Consider the following 17,027-nt stretch of genomic DNA (forward strand, 5'->3'; position numbering starts at 1 on the left):
ATTTCAGATGGCGCAACGTATTCAGTTGTTAAACATTCTTCACAGTTTGATCATCTCCAGTGATGAAGACATGGTGCACGTCAGCAAAGAAACTCTTGCTGATCTTTCACGGCATCTACAACAAACACATGAAACCATTGAGTTTCTTCAACTAGAATCACAACTACAAAGAGATGAGCTGCAACAGAAGAGTGCTTCTTCCAAGTCATTCAACCATGCAGATGAAGATAAAGATGTTGATTCCAAATCACTCATCCAATTCAAATATCTTCCAAACCCATCATCAAGCCCTGGGAAGAAATTCAAAATAACAAGAATAGACGAGGCTTAGGATATGTCATTGATGACACCAACTTACATATCCCAGATTATTCCAAGCCAATTCAATTCGTGCGTGCAGGATTTCTTGAACCACTCACCTCAGCAGGTTCTGAGAAAGTTGCAGTCAAACAGAATTGCATGCAACCTGAAGTTCATGTTCAACCGAAATGCTCTCATTGTCAAAGAGACGGTCATATGGAAGATCAATGTTTTGATCTCCATCCGTGTTGCCATTGTGGCAAGCACAATCATTCCTCAGAAAAATGTCGCAACCAACAAATATTAGGCAGATTGAAGATACATTATGAATAGATCGATCCTTGGGAATGGTCATCCACAGTCAAACAGTTGTCTCAGTTCTACAACCGACTACATTCACACATAGTGTAGCCAGCAGTGAATAGATGATGGTACTCTCCTGCAGTTGAACGAGGGAGTACCACAGTGAAACTCTCCTACACCTGAAGGGGGGGAGTTCAAATATATTTTGAAGATCGTCTCTCCTTTCATTAACACCAAATCCACTTGGAGCCTCTCTTCCTTTCAAAAGGGATTGCTACAAGAGTAGGAGGATCACTCTTTTGACTTCTTCCTCCTCTATGCACCTTTCTCTGTTGACACAAAGCATTGAAGACATATGAGTATCTTTCAACTCTATTCATTCTCCTTGTCTTCAAATCCTGAGTTGTTGCATTCGCATGTACATGCTGAGAAGAATTTTGTTTCTTCTCATTTCTGCAGTTAGCTCTCTTGTGCCTGAGATTTCCACTGTTGGAGAATTCAACATGGCATAAGACCAGGGTATAGGCGTTGCCCTTTTTGACAACTCTTTTGTCAAAAATCCTCTCAAGGCCAACATGCCTTCTTCTAGCCTTATTGTGCATTCTTGGGTTGTTGCTACCCATCACATCTTGTTTCCTTGCAAGCCATATACAGTTTATGGCTTTGTGTCCAAACTTATTGCAAGAAAAAAAATTCCATGAAAAGGCTTCTGTTGAAAGAGATTACCTTTTCTTTGTAGGATTTGTTCTTGAGGAAGAGGGGCCCTTTGTTGGCTCTTCTTGTGCCTTCTATGACAATAATCATTGCTATCATGCACTCTCCCTTCCAGCTACTTTGCCTTCCTCCGTTGCACTTGTTGTTGTTTCTTCTTGGGCTTCTGTTGCATTACTGGTTGTTACTTCTTAGCCTTCTATTGCACTACAGGTTGTTGCTCTTTAGCCTTCTCCTACTACCTTTTCTTCTCTTGTTGTTGTTTCTTTCCTTGCTACTGATGTTATCCAACAACCTTTCTTTTCTTGTTGTTGTTGGAACCCTTAAGCTTCTAAAATTGAGACAACTCTTTATTTGAATTCTCTAAGTAATGTCTCAATGAGACTACCTTAGTTTGTAGTCTCTCGCAGCAAGCTTCCTTCACACTCAGTTGATTGGTTAATGTCCCAGTCAGCCTTCTAGCCTCTTCTTGTTGAGAATTTATATCAACTAATGTCTTGCTCAACTTCTCATTCTCAAGCTCATAGAGTTTCAGTTTCTCCTCTTTCTTGAAAATTTTCTCTTATAGGTCCTTGATCTCTTTTAAAGTTGAGATCAACCTATTTTCAGAAAAGATCCCTTCATCTAGATCCTTTTCTTCACCACCAGAGATGCTAGCTTCCGAGCATCATGGTCTATCTTCTAAGACTTCTACCTCATCAACATAATTGTGATGAGAAGCAACTTCACCCTGTCCCGGTTCATTTCTAGAGTAGCAGGGCTCCTCAACCTTTTCTTGAGCTAGATGGTTGTATTCACCATACATAAATTGCAGTATTTTCATCACTTCCTTTGCTGATTCACAATACCTCACTTTATCAGCATCTAAGTTAGATAGCCCCTTCATAATAATCTTCTGGGCTTCATCCTGCTTTCACTTTTCTCCATTCAATACGGAGATCCATATGTCACCATCCAATGACATCAAGTAGGCTTCCATTCTAAACTTCAAAATTTCATACCAGAGCTCATGGAATGATCTATCTAAGAATGGAACTTCTTCTACTGCTATCAAAACTTCATTAGCCATTGTTTCCCTTTGATCTACCTTCTAGCAATTAAGTTATTTCTTAAGGAACTTGGCACTAATAACAATATTTGGAAACAATGTTAATACTGAGAGGGGGGTGAATCAGTATTATGGCTAATTTTTACTTCTTTATGACAATTTAATTTTCCTTTTTAACTTGGAATTCATCCTTATAACCAACAGCAATATATAATGTGGCAGCAGCATAAACTCAACATATAAGGACACAAACCATAAGCATCATACACATTTGACACAAGGTTTTTCACGTGGAAACCATTTCGGGAAAAAACCACAAAGCTTGTTATTGTTATTGATGTAAATTAAGAGCACCCACTCTATTACATCACTCTGTTTTGTGAGCACCCGCTCATAGGAAGTACCAACTCCCTTTTATTGTTTGCTAGCATTGATTAGCAGGAAGCACCAACTCCCTCTTGTTGTAGACACTTGTCCAGCTTACTAGAAGAACCATATGAGGCACCGACCTCATGGATTTGTGCAAGAACCAAATTACAACTCCTTGGATTTATGCAAGCACCAACTTGCAGGAAGCACTGACCCCGAAGCCTTCCCAAGCTCCATTAGAGATGGAAGCACCAACATCTTGATTACAGGCACCAACCCACACTCAAATAAGAATTGCTTTTTCTCTGTAGTTTGGAAGCAACTCTGCGTGATAACAACTTTGATCTCTGCTCACTTAGTTGCACTTTGTAGCTCTCTTCAACATTATTCAGCAACCCTGTGATCTACTCAACAACAGTCACTCTCAGCCCCCTTCTCTCTGCTCTCAACGGCAGTCACTATGCTCTCGTCCACTATGCTCTCCACAACACACAATCTACTCTTAGCCTTGCTTCACACACCACAAGCTCAGCTCTCGGAATTCTACTCACAGTAGGTCACAGGCACCTTCGGCCTTCCAGACAACACACAAGCACTTCAACCTCAACTCACATCGCACATGAACTTTCGGCCTTACACATACAACACATGCAACTATCGACCTTTACACACAAAGTGCTTCTCTCGGGGTCTCTTTTCTTCTTCTAAGACATTATCGACCTTTACACACAAAAATGGTTCTCACTTAGCCTCTCACAGTAGCGCACACGCATAGAGCTCTTTCCTCTTGGCTCTCTGGAAACTATGTTGAATTCCCCCACATGCTCAATCGAGCTCCTGGGTTTTGTTCCTCTGTTATCTCCCTGATCAATGTTGCTACATTGTCCTATGTCAAAACAGCGTGTTGTGCCTCGGCATGGCCCTGCATTCTGTTGTTTATGTCAAACTTGGTCACTGCCACTGCATTCACTGAGAATGGGCACCTGACTGACTTGACTTTTTTTTTCCATACTAAGAATTAATTCCCAGTCCACCTACTTACTCAATCTAGGCATAGTCCTCTCTATCTGCAACTCTCCCATCACTAAGACTCTCCATACCTATTCAAATCTCACAGAGCTTGACAACACTTCAGCGTGGCTTCTCTGTACTTTAGGCATGGACATTATGTGGACCATTGTCCTTGTTTCCTTGTTCTCAAAGATCTTCGACTGATCCATGATAGTTTCCATTCATCCTATGACAAAGCCTCTGTTCCACATTCACTCCTATAGTTGTTGACCCATATGTCATCACTACACCTTTTTATTGTTGTATTATCGGATGATTTACACTACAGAGCACCATGGAAGCTTTTCCTCTATCAAAACTTTATTCACAAACAAACATGTGAAACCAGCGAATTCTGATCATTCTTGGCCCTTTTCATTGTAGCCCCTTTTTCAAATTTCCCTTTATAGGACCGAGGGTGATGACCAGGTGCCAAGTCCTAAGACACTAATTCTTTTAGCGACATGCAAGGAGCCTTTTTCCTTTTTTAAGGCTCTATGGATTTGATCCTGTGTTTACTTCACAACTAGTGCTAAATATTATCAGAGCCCCCTTATCAATGTTTTTCACTTCTTGCACATATGCTAAAAACCATACATCATCGATCGTCGATCTTTGATTTCCCAGCTCCCTACTAATTATCCCTTTCACATGCATTTCTCACCATCAAACCGAAGGTCGTGACCAATTGCTTAGCCTTAAAGCGCTTAATAATTTAGACTCCCGTCGGGAGCTACACTCCCATTGTTATGCACTGTTCCCTTGGTTTTCTGAGTTTCTCATAGACCATGCACTAGCCTCATATCAGAGCCCCCTTATCAACATTTTCCATTTTGTGACCAATGTGCCAACAACCACAAACTTCTGATCGTCGATTATCGATAGACCCCTCTATTCAACCCTAGCCCGTGGTTCCTTAACACTTCGCAACCACGTGTTATCCCACATCCTGACGAAATTTCATTATAGCACATGATCCAACCATTGTAAACCTATGATTTCTTATTGCCGAAGTGACGTCATTTCATTCCATGTGGCATCTTCTGACCAGTGACACGTGTCACTCAAATATGGCCCATTAGGCCAACCATAAACACCAAAATAGCCTACTACGTGTCCCTTATCCGAACTAATCATATCTTGCCACTTGTCCTCATCAAAGCTCCTCTGATGCTTCCATCAATCCTTATCGAAACCAACCAGACACTACCACTTGTCCTCATCAAAGCCCATCGCTAGCTTCCATGTGTCCTTTATCAGACCCAATCGGATACCTCCACGTGTCCTCCTAGAGTAGAGAAAAGAGGCATGCTTATCTTTGTTTTGCATCAAATTACTTTGTATTTTTCATTTTGGCCTTCCCAGCGATTTGACAAAGGATGCCTCAATCCCTGACATTTTTTGTTTGTTGCACCGATTACAGCCCCCAAGGATCTCCGATTGAGATTTTTCGGGGCCTCCGATATGCAGGATCATTGATATGAATGCTTGCAAATCCTCTTATATGTAATCGTCGATATCATCGAGACTTTCGGTATCCGGGATCGCTAATCACTAATCAGAAAATTGCATTCATTGTGCAATGCACCTCAAAACCTTTGATTTCCAATTGTCAGGACCTCTAATTGTTAGGACCTCCAATTTCCGATTGTCGAGACTTGTGATATGTAGGATTCTTCCCTGTTTAAGCATTAACACCCTGAACTTCAGCAAGTCATAACCTTTAACCCACAAGTCTATTTCTGGACTTCCACATATCATTGGAAATCTCTTCCATAGCACTTTCCAATGGAAGGGGTCTGATTATAAATTGAGCCCATCTGATACCTCAAAATATGGTTCCAAACTCACTTCCAATATTCTGCTCTTGAACTCTCAAAGCAACTAGGAATCACATCCACAATGTGTCCTTAGCATGAGGCCTGCAGCTCCCATGGACTTCCGTCCTGGGCCATCACTTTAATTATCATTTTATGGCTTTTCAATAAGCCTACTACTATGATGATTTTTTACATGAAGCCTACAGCTACCAAGTGATTACTCCCAAGCCATCACTTCCAACATCTGCTGCAACAAGCATCTGAGCTTGTTTGGTTAACATCAATGCCAACACTCCTACCAATCAAGTAGGCATTGCCAACTGCCCAACACACTCCAACATGAGTGTTAACATAAATTCCAACACATTTGCAGATGCCTTCACTAGGCCACTGGCCATCCACACTATGCCAATTTTCCAACACTTACTCCTTATCATGGGCATTCATAAGTTTTTCTTCGAGGCTTCATGACCTTCCAGGTTCTTACAAGAATTTCCTTTTGTATTTACAGGGTGCTCAACTTGTGTATGGTTAGAACCCTTCTAGGTTTTTATGGTGAGATTTTCAAACAAAAGAGACAATGGTCAACTAGTTCAATTTGGCTTCTTGATATTTTTACAAGTTTTTTTCATGAATGTTATGAATATTCAAACTATTGATTCGACCCTTGGGGTAATAGTTTCTCCACTTATAATTAATTGTGAGGGCCTAAGGACCCCTTTTGTCTCTCTTTGAGGAAATGTTAGCAATTTCTTCTCTTATGTACAAAATTTGTATTTTTCTTAGTTGTCTCGTTGCAACTCTATAAATTTAATTTTCATGCTAATTGAGTTTATCACTCCTGGGTGAGTATTTGGAATATTCTTATAAACCAGACTTACTTGCTATAGAATGGAAAAGCCTCCAATATTTTTGTTTTAATTTACAATGCAAGTCATACACTTTTTATTTGTTTTCACAGAAGAAGTGTTTTCTTCTATAGTATATACTCCTACAAGGCCACCTCACCCTAAAATTTATGATCATACTATTATAATGACCAATCTGATGTATGTTATAGTTTAAATGTTTTATTTATTTCTAGTTTCTTGTAAAAGGTATTCTTGCATATATCCTAGCTTACATCTCTCTAATTTACATCTTGTTTATTTGTATATTTAAAGAACTTTGCTTAGTTTGTGTGTGTGTGTGCGCGCACACGCACGTGTGCATGTGTGCATGTGTGTGTGTGTGTTTTAGGCCAGAACCCTAGCAAAACTTTTCATGGGGTCTACCAAGCGTGTTCAAGACCCCAAATTTCCTAATGTTCAGGATTGTTGTTTCTAGGCAGGTAAACAACGTTTTTACCAAATATAAATACCTAGAACAACTAACCTAAACAAATTTTTTCGATTCCTTCAACCTCAATCCCTAGATAGAATTATAATTAGGATTATGTACATTATATCTTAAATAATTTCTTTAATTTTTTATTATTACTTCATTTCCAATTATATAAATAAACAACCCCAATAAGGTCAGATATAGAACCCTTGTTTCTTCTCAACCTTTCAATATTAGTTTACGTAGGTTAACTTTCCTTTTTTTTCCTAACCATCCCACCTTCAAAGAAATTCCATAGTGATTTCTTTAACTTCTTACCATCTGCTTAAAGAATTGTGCAAACTATTTCGTTGTTCCAACCCTTCCTTTTACCTGCAACAGTTAAAATAACATATATACTAGTACCAACATAGGCCAACATAATAGTCCAACGTAGCCATATTGTTTTGGATAAATACTCATGAATATTACTCAGATTTCATTCCCTAATCTCTCATAATAATTATTTTTCTTTTCTATAGACATTACCAATCAAGATAAAACTCAAGACATCTAGGTACTTATCTAGATATCGTTGGAAATTTGTTAAGAGATTCCACGATCCTAGCCTTGAACTGAAATATTGATGAGTATGAGGCTCGAAATATTAAGGATAGGTCTCCTTATCCAATTTATGGTTAAGGGATGAAACCTAGGACCATAGGCCCTATACAATGCATTTAGTTTTCATGGGAAAAATTTAGATTCTAGAACATAATATAGGACCTCCATAAGAAATATTTGTCTCTTAAGTGGGACATAATATGAATCCTAAGGTTTGGGGAACCAAGGGTGGGATTTTGGCCCATGAAATGATTCATGGCTAGAAACTAATGCCTTTAGCCCTAAAGTATATTGTTAGGTTGTATAGGGTATGCACTAGTTCTCAAAAAATGACACAAGGTCCACAAATAATATTTGGTATTTTAGTATGACACTAGCCTTATTATAATGTTAGTCACACCAGGGATAGGTATTCTAACTAAATAATTTATTCGAGTATGAAAATAAGGGACTTATGTGATAAATTCTTAGGAGTGGTTTACAATATTGATTTGGTATTTTGGTGCACCAAGCATTTTGGTTCTATTATTCTTTTTCAAGGAAACAAACCCACCTCACCCTCATAGAAGCAAAGAATAGGGGTATTGGTACCATTATAACCTTCATGAAGTTCTTCCCATTTTTCCTATAATTTCCATTGGAAGGCGTATTGACAACCACTTGCATAGATGGTTGGAAATCCCAAAGGTTATCAATGAGATGTAATCGTAAGACCTTTGTGGACTTAGCGCAAGAGGTGTTAATAGAGGTAACCCTTGGAGCCAGGGTTCGATTGTATGATGTAGCACATTGTTTTCCCCTTATATTTTTAAACATATAGGGGTTAATTCCTTGCTACACATAATAACTACGACATAATTCCTAAATCTTCATTCATTCTAGAGTAAGTTGAATCAATCTTCTTAGGCATCATATATCTTAATGAAAGATTAAGTATGCATAATTTATGGCCAACCTTTTCCTACAAGAGTATATGAATCCTTCCCAAAAGTTACTTTATTCATTCTTAATCTTTCACACAATCATCTAGCTATGTGTATTACACAATGAGGCTGCAATTTGACCAAGTGCAGTCCTTTTTCCTTTTAAGAGTATTGTTTTCATACAATATGGAATATATACTAATCCTTTTCATAATGCTTTTTCCAAGAAACTCCCAAAATGACAATTTTTATATGATCTTGAGGATCCATCTAAGAAAAATGACTACCTCTAACATAATGTTAGACAATGTATGGATGGACCTTATGCACAATGATCCCAAACTTCTCATTCTTGAAAGACTAGATGATTCTTACAAATAAATTCAATCAAGTAGACTCTTAATATGTTATTATCACATGCTTCTATCTATGATTCCATACTCAATCAAGATTCATAAAAAAATGATGCATGCTTACTCCTTTAATGAATTTTTTAGCATCAATTCCTTAAGGGTCCTTATTGTTCCCTCCTTTTATGATGCTCATCATTAGTCATCCTTCTCATTTTGTTTCCTTCATTATGCACCTTCAATATTCATTGACAAGTAAAACCAAGCAAAATATACAAGTGCGAGAGAATAATGATGATCTATGGTTTCCATGGTTTTCTTAAAGGGTATACTCTAGGGTTCTTAGACACAAACCTTAAATTCCTTTATATTTCCATTGGAAACATCATCCCTAGGATTTTGATGTCATATCCTAGATTTCATCAAATTCCACCCTTGTTAAGGTTTACCATATACCCTAGATTATCTGCAAACCCTAGAAGTGAAGATCTATAGTTTCTATGAGGGAACAAACAAATTAGGGTTATGGTTTTCTAATCCAAGTCCTATCTAGGTTTTACAATCCTTAGATACCCATGAATCTTTAGCAAAGTGAAGTCTAAAAACTCTAGAACCCTAATGCATTCCATGCCATTACATTATGCAGGCCCTTTATTTAACTTAAGCTAGATAAGTATAAAAACAATTAAACATACCTCATTGTAGCCTCATATTATCATTCCTTTCAAATAATTGGTCTTTAGATGACTTCATTTTCTTCCCAAGGAAAAATCCTAGATCTCATAGATGTATTAGTACTTCTTCTTTTGAGGTATGTTGTAGATGTTGCTATAGATCTTCCAGCTAGACTTTTGTTATAGCGCCTTACTCCAAACAGGCTTTGCATGGGATACAATGATCCTTTCTTACTTCGATGCCCTTGATGATATATTTATGTTATCATTCTGAAAATTCGTCCCTTCTGGTTAGGGCTTACCACAGTCACTATAAATTCCTCTTCAATCTACAGTCTTGCATCTTCTACAAGTTTCCTTACTTCGCTAGTCTATATGGCTACTACTAGCCTTAGGTTCAATAAGAAATGAGGTTATATGTCTTGGCCTATCTTATAAAAACCTCATGGCCTTTGATTAAATTTTATAGAACTAGGTATTTCCAAATTTTTTATGGTAACTTCAGCCTTGTGGTTAGAGCTTTGACAACCATTGAAAAGACCTCACAAAAAGGCCTAAAATACCTTCCAAAAAATCATGGTCCTTTCTTCCCTTCAGGGAGACTTCTTCGCTTTCTTAAAGGCTGATTCTAGGAGAAGTCTTAGCTTTCCTTCAAGTCTCATATTTCCTTGTAGTTTCCTTGGCCTATTATAGGACTATTAACTTTCTTCTCTGGTCTCCTAAAATGATGAAGTCACTGCCTGAGGTGAATTTTTCAGCCTCTTCAAAACCCTTGGTACAATATTAAACGGAACTTTGACCCAATTTTATAGGTTTTCACTATTAGAAGGATGATATTCTCTTGATCGGCTTCACTTCTAGTCATTTTGGCCTTTAAGATAGATGAAGATAGTCCTTTCTTTTTTACTTTTTAGAGTAATGAAAAACCCTTCCAGTGATCTTCCAACTACCTATACTCTTGTCATTAGCTTTGATACCATGTTGGAAAATCAATTAGGACCGCATTTTTTTTACTTTTACTTTCTTGATAGTTATTTGTGATATTATGTTCTTTTATTAGGTTATTATCATCAAATAAACTCCAAAAAAATGAACATAACAACCATAAAAAAAAAAAATATGAACACAAGATATAGGCTCCAAGCCAGGGAAAAACCCCTGCATGGAGAAAATCCAGAAAAACTTCTATTCCTTGTCGAAAATGCAATAAGAATATCCTAATTTAATTTTTTCCTTGAATTAAATTAGGAATAAAATTGTAATTCCACAACACAAGACAACTTGTATGAGTTAACTAAGTTAATTTGACTTCGTTGTCTTAGTTAATTCGAGTTGAGGGTCTAACTAGAGTCATGTAGAGTGTCTCCTACTTTATAGGATCCCTAGTTGAGCTTATTTTGAGTTGTAACTGTTGAAGAAAGTGTAACTAGGTTCAGTCTTCATAAATGTAATTTTGATCTTTGTACTTGTAAAAGAAAAGAATTATTATTTTTTTCATTTATAAAAATGAGTTTCTTTTTCATTTCATAGGTCAAGCACATGTCTAAGTGCTTCTAGGAAAGTCAAAGAGTCAATATAATTGTTAAAGACCAATGAGGACATGTTACACCATGAAAATTTATGTATTACATTCAAAGAATGACCTCCAAGCAAAGTCATAAGCCTCCTCCATATGTTAGCCTCAACAAAATAAGTAATTTGGAATTTAAGGACAAGTCGACCTTGATTTATCAAGTCAGCCCTATAGGAGGGACAAACTCCTATATATAGGGCCATTCGACCTTACCAAAATACAAGTAAGTGATCTATGAAATCGGTGAAGGACAAAGGTTAGAAAAGAGTGCAAAAAAGGAAAGAAAATGTGTCTCTACTTTAGCGAAGAAGGAAGGGTAGAAGGTCGAGTTTGTAAGGTCAATTTCAGGCATAATTACAGTCACACATGCGAGGGAGAAGAGGCTCATTCTGCTTCAATATAAAACCTTCTATTTCAGTCATAAGAAGAGGATTTGTTGGGATTGTAAAACAATGCTAATTAGGCCTCTTACTCAAGTGAAGGTAGAGATAACTAAAGCAAAGAAAAGAGATCAAGCAAAGAATCAGTTCTTGAAGGTATCCTCCACAAGTGTGAAGAAAAACAAGCCATATTGTTGTTGTTCCATATATGCAACTACAGTGAAGAAAGAGAGCTCAGTTGAGTTAGGAGAAAGGTCTTATCCCTAATTAAGGAAGGCTCCATCTTAAGTGAAGGAAGAAAAGAAGAATGTCTCTTCTATGATATGAATGACTAGGGTTTTTGCAGTAAATCCATTAGTTGAAGGAGGTCGAGGAGTTACAAGAGGAAGTGATCTCGAATCAAAGGGAAAGGATTGACTTGTGCTTGGAGGATCTTCTTGTCAAGGTTCTAGGGTTTGGAATTTGTCAATTGAACCTTCAATAAGAGAAATTTGCAAAAGGGTTTTCCTCTCTATGAGAGAGAGGTTTTTTCCTAGCTGAGAGATAATATCTTGTGTTTTGGTAACTGTTTGATGAAGTAAAAGAACACACTCTAATAATAATAAAATAATACTGCGATAATAATAAAATGTAAAAAGTATTTCACAAATAGTTATCATCGTCAGAAGAATCTCATCCTACCTAGATTCCCCATATTCTTCAACTTGGTATCATAGGTAAGGTGACACGTCATGGAAGGGCATCTCAAGAACACATTTGCATCAAGATCAAGAAGCTAGGTAACACAAAGGTTGAAGCATTAGATTCACAAGAAAGTGTTCCATATCCGTCAAAGAAAAGGAGGATTATTATCTCCTCTCCTAGATCCATCAAGAAGGACTACCATATTGGGAACAAAGAAACAAGAAATCCTTCCATCATAAAGCATATGCAAGAAGGTATATTCAAGAAGAGTCTCCATCAAATATCCTTCATCTTCAAAGAGAGGCACTCAAGATCAAGGCCCATTAGCAAAGATCTTCAGAACTACACATTGAGAAGTTTTCATCACCAAGCAATTCTCTCATAAAGGCACCTCAAAGGAAGCATCTTGAAGAACTCCAAGATCTAATAAGTTAAATCATCAAATTTTCAAGGAAGTTGCAATATCTCTTCATCTCTAACACTCTCAAGTAAGTATTTTTATGTCCTCTTCTGAACATATCAAAATGCCTTTTTGCAAGAAAAGCAACAAATTGGTTGGGACTGCTAATTTCCTTACATGGAAAAAGAGGATTGATCTACTTCTAAAATAAAATTAAGTTATGGGCTACATTAAAAGGAATTTCATTGTTCCTACAAAGGAACAAACTGAAACCCTAGAAAAGTATAATAATGATGAAACAAGGGCTCAAAGGTTTATGCTATAATCCATCAAGGACCCTCTCATTCCTTATGTTTCCAAACTTGAAACATCTAAAGAAATCTATGATAAGATGGTGGAGCTATTCTTAGTTAGTACAAATGGAGAACTGATATCTTTGCATAATGAATTATATAAAATGAAGATATACAAGGAAGAAGGAATAGCTCCCTACTTCATGAAGGTATCTGAGATGAGAGACCAACTATAAGAACTAGGAGAAGTTAGGTTAGACTGAGAGATGACAATTGTGGTGCTCAATGCATTACCTGAGGAATGGGGCAACTCCACATCAAGTATATATGCCAAGAAGGAAGCCACCCCATTGAATGAAATTTGGTCTCTATGCAAAATTGAAGAGACTAGACTCAAAGCCAAGGATGATGTGGGATTGAAGGAGCAAGCATTTTCTACTATGGAAAAGAGAAAAGGGAAATTTCAAAAATTTGGCCCATAGAGAAAGGGTAAAAGAGATATGTTCAAAGTCCAATTCTTTGGCTGCCAAGAGTATGGACACTATAAGAGGGATTTTCCTAAGTTCAAGAATGAAAACAATAAGAGGAAACAAGAAGAAGCCCACATTATGTTATCACAAAACCTTTTCCTGATAGGCTGCTGACCAAGAAGACCTTGAGTAACTATTTCAAACCAACTTTTGGTTGAGGCTTAGCCTCCCCAACCTGAGAGGGCTCTCTCACTGGGTTAAATATTTCAATTAAGCACCAGATTGCTAACTCTATATAAAACACAAGTGGAAAGGTATAAATGGTTGAACACAATCAATAAACATCCATTGGGCTTATGGAGTCAGAATATGTTTCAGTATCACAGTAATATTAGCTTGACATGGAATTCAGGGCATCAAGAGTTCATTATATCAGTAACACATAAGAACCTGTAGGAAACACAATCTACAAATGCATGAAGGAAGTTAGAGCATTGCCAATGAGTTCTAAGTAATCATACATTCATACCACTGCAAATGAGGAAATGAGGACAACCATAAAATAATCAAGCATTGAACTCTCTTTTGAATCCTAAGTAGTAAAGCCAAACTCTGTATTACATAAAAAAACACAGTCCTCTACAATGACACAATATGAGTGTTTTTCTTCAAAAATTTACAACCCCGAGGCCTTCCACCTCTTTCCCTTTATAGATTTATCATTACAGTCTTGGATTCCTTCCTCCAACATGAGGGAAATTCGAATTTTCTTGACCTAACACCTATTGAAACCTAAAACATACTATTAATTACAAGTAGCAGTTATATAACAGTTTTAGAGTCCTAATACAATTAGGAGTATAACTCCTTATTATGATGGTAACAACTTAAACTAGGAATTAAATTCGATTCTTGATAGCCGTTCCTCCTTAACTTCGACCTTGGTGATGTCCATGACCCTCCAGCTGGCCTTAAATAATTTTTCCTTCATCTACCCTGAAAACTAGGAAACTGTCCCCTGCTCTGTTCTAGCTGAAAAATAGGTGTTGGGAAAGAGCTTTTATCTCCTCATCAAAAATGTATTTTTCAGAACGGAAGGAGGCTTTTGTATACCACTCAGTGCTGAACCAAAACCTCTCTTTGTTTTTTTCAATACCTTTCCTTCTGCCCAGAAACTGTCTTTGAATATCAGGTGTAAACTGGAAAATCTCGATTTCTGAAAAACTACTCCTACAGCAATTTCATAGCGCAATTTGAGTCATCAAATTATCCCAAATCATAATGAATTTGAATAAACTGGAAGTTTTTTTTGTAGTTTAGAATGTTGGGAAATAAAACCTCTTTCATTTTTCCAAAATATGCTTTAAGTTGCTCAAGAGACCTCCTAGACGTTTACTACTTAAAACAGTTTTTCTGTTGAAAAAGGTTGCTTCAGTGATTTCATAGCGCAAGGTTTGGTATGTGTATATGTCTTCATTTTTTAATTTACCTTTTTCTTAGGGCTCAAAACTTCTCAAGTGATCTTCTTACACCTCTGTAGCAGCATCCCTTTCAAAATAATCCCCTTTTTCTTTCAAGATAGATCCTCAAAAAAAAAATTGCAACTACAGCAATTTTGTAGCGCGCTACGAAATTGCTGTTTGAATCAAAAACAAAGTTTTTTCTCAAAATTGTCATTCTTGGGATTTATTTATAGTTTCACCATACACTAATGGGCCACATAAGTCTAACATTATCCATCCAAAAACAATCTTCAAAAAGGTAAGTTCCACATCAAAATTGTATTAAGACTCCTCACTTACTGTATGGTTCATTTAAGCCGAGGCTGTCCTTCAGGTTTGCTCAGTTGAATCTTCAAGTCTTCTATTTGCCTTTTCATCACTCTGATGTTAGTTCTGAGCCTGTTATTAATCCATCTAATGTATCTTGCCTCCTTAATAGCAGGGACAGTCCAGGTGAAATATTGGGCCTTTCTGCTCACTGCTTGAGGTTTTGAATTTTTCTCATGTTCCCACAAAGCCTTCATTTTGTTAAAGTCAACCTTTTCAATTGCATGTTTTCTTACCCTTTTCTTAAGTCTGGCAATCTCAAACTTGGCAAGCTTCTTTATTCTTTGTGAGAGCATCTAAGCCTTCAGGCTCAGTCCTCAAACACCGGCCTGATCTATGATTCTTCTTCTCTTTAGACATTTCTGTGAACTCCCTGTAAAGGATACCTAGAAGAACTTGCCCTGTCAAGTTTTAAACACTGCCTCGCTTGAGTTGGATAGAGAACTGCCTTGCTTGAGCCTTCAAAGAACTCTGATGTATGCTGACCCTGAGCTTGCCAAGTGCTTCTTATGCATGAAAGGAACACGAAAATGACCAAGACCAATTCACCCTTACCTTACCCTTTTTTTTTAATTTTAAAACAGTGTGGACAAAGACCCCTAACGAATCTAATGATGAGAGTGAATGGCTGCATGTGATGAGTAAGGTTCGTGGACTAACACCTAATGATGAAACATTAATGAATTCAGGTTGATTTTACAACTAGACTCAATTTGACCCAAATCCCTGATTTCGTATCGCATCCAGTGCAAATTCTGCGTTTTGCGCTACAGAAACTCCTAACTACAAATCTTTGATTTCGTAGTGCATATAGTGCATTTTTTGGGTTTTGCGCTATGAAAACTCCTAGGAAATTTTGTAGCGCGTGTCAATTTTTAAACAACCTAACACATGACACTTTTGAAATAATGTGGGATCTATGATAGGAGAAATAAGGTTGTTGGCCTTTATTTAAAAATGGAAACAAGACTCCAACTCTATGATTTAGACTCTAAAACAAAAACAATAAAAATGACTTGACCAAGACTAATATAAAACTTTAGAGCCATACCAGTTGTCCAAAATTTTAGAACTTTTTACAGTGATAACACATTACACAAGAAGTGAAAGAAGAAGAGAAGAAGAAAGAGAAGGAGGACCCTCTGGATCTCTACTATGACTAAGATCAAATTCTTCACACAAGTCTTGTTTAAAGTTTTGGGTATCATAGGAACATGTAACAGTAGGATAGAATGGATGGTTTATGGAAATGGAATCTTCAGGAATATAGGAGCTTTATGTAGAGATAGCTCAAATAAATATATTCATGTAGGAAGGATGAATCCATTAGATAACCTCATCAATGCATAAAGGAATGATCATGATCAAGAAGAATAATATTAGAAGGCCACTATCATCAGCAAAAAGGAGCATTTGCAGGATGAGGACCACAAGGATCCTCTAGTGAAATCTTCAATATATGGTTCATGACTTTAAGTAAAATCATATGTCTCGATAATAATTCCACTTATAGGGATTCAAGAAAAGGATGATATGTAGGAAAGGAAAGATGTGGCTAAGCAAAGGAGATTGAGGTAATCTCAATCTAGGAAGTTGTCAAAGGAAGCTGAGATGATCAAGGAAAGAACTAAGATGAGGTATGTATGCATCTATGTTTTCAGTTAGATTCATCTCATCATTTTGTAAGCATGGTGAATTTCTCTAGAAGCATGGTCAAAAATAGGGTAGATCTCTTTCATTGAGAATATGCACTAAGGCATGGTTCACACACCAATAAAGGTCAACATGAATGTCCTCATATGATGTATGATGTGATTGACAAGAGAGCCTATAAAGAAGCATATGAGAAAAGAGATCAGGGATAAAAGGACACCATGGACATTAGGAATGAACATCTGATAGATTTGCTGAAGAATCTCCTGGA

Source organism: Pinus tabuliformis, chromosome 6, assembly GCF_031772625.1.
Source record: "Pinus tabuliformis cultivar Carrire ecotype Pingquan chromosome 6, CPIR1, whole genome shotgun sequence".
NCBI classification, from domain to species: domain Eukaryota; kingdom Viridiplantae; phylum Streptophyta; class Pinopsida; order Pinales; family Pinaceae; genus Pinus; species Pinus tabuliformis.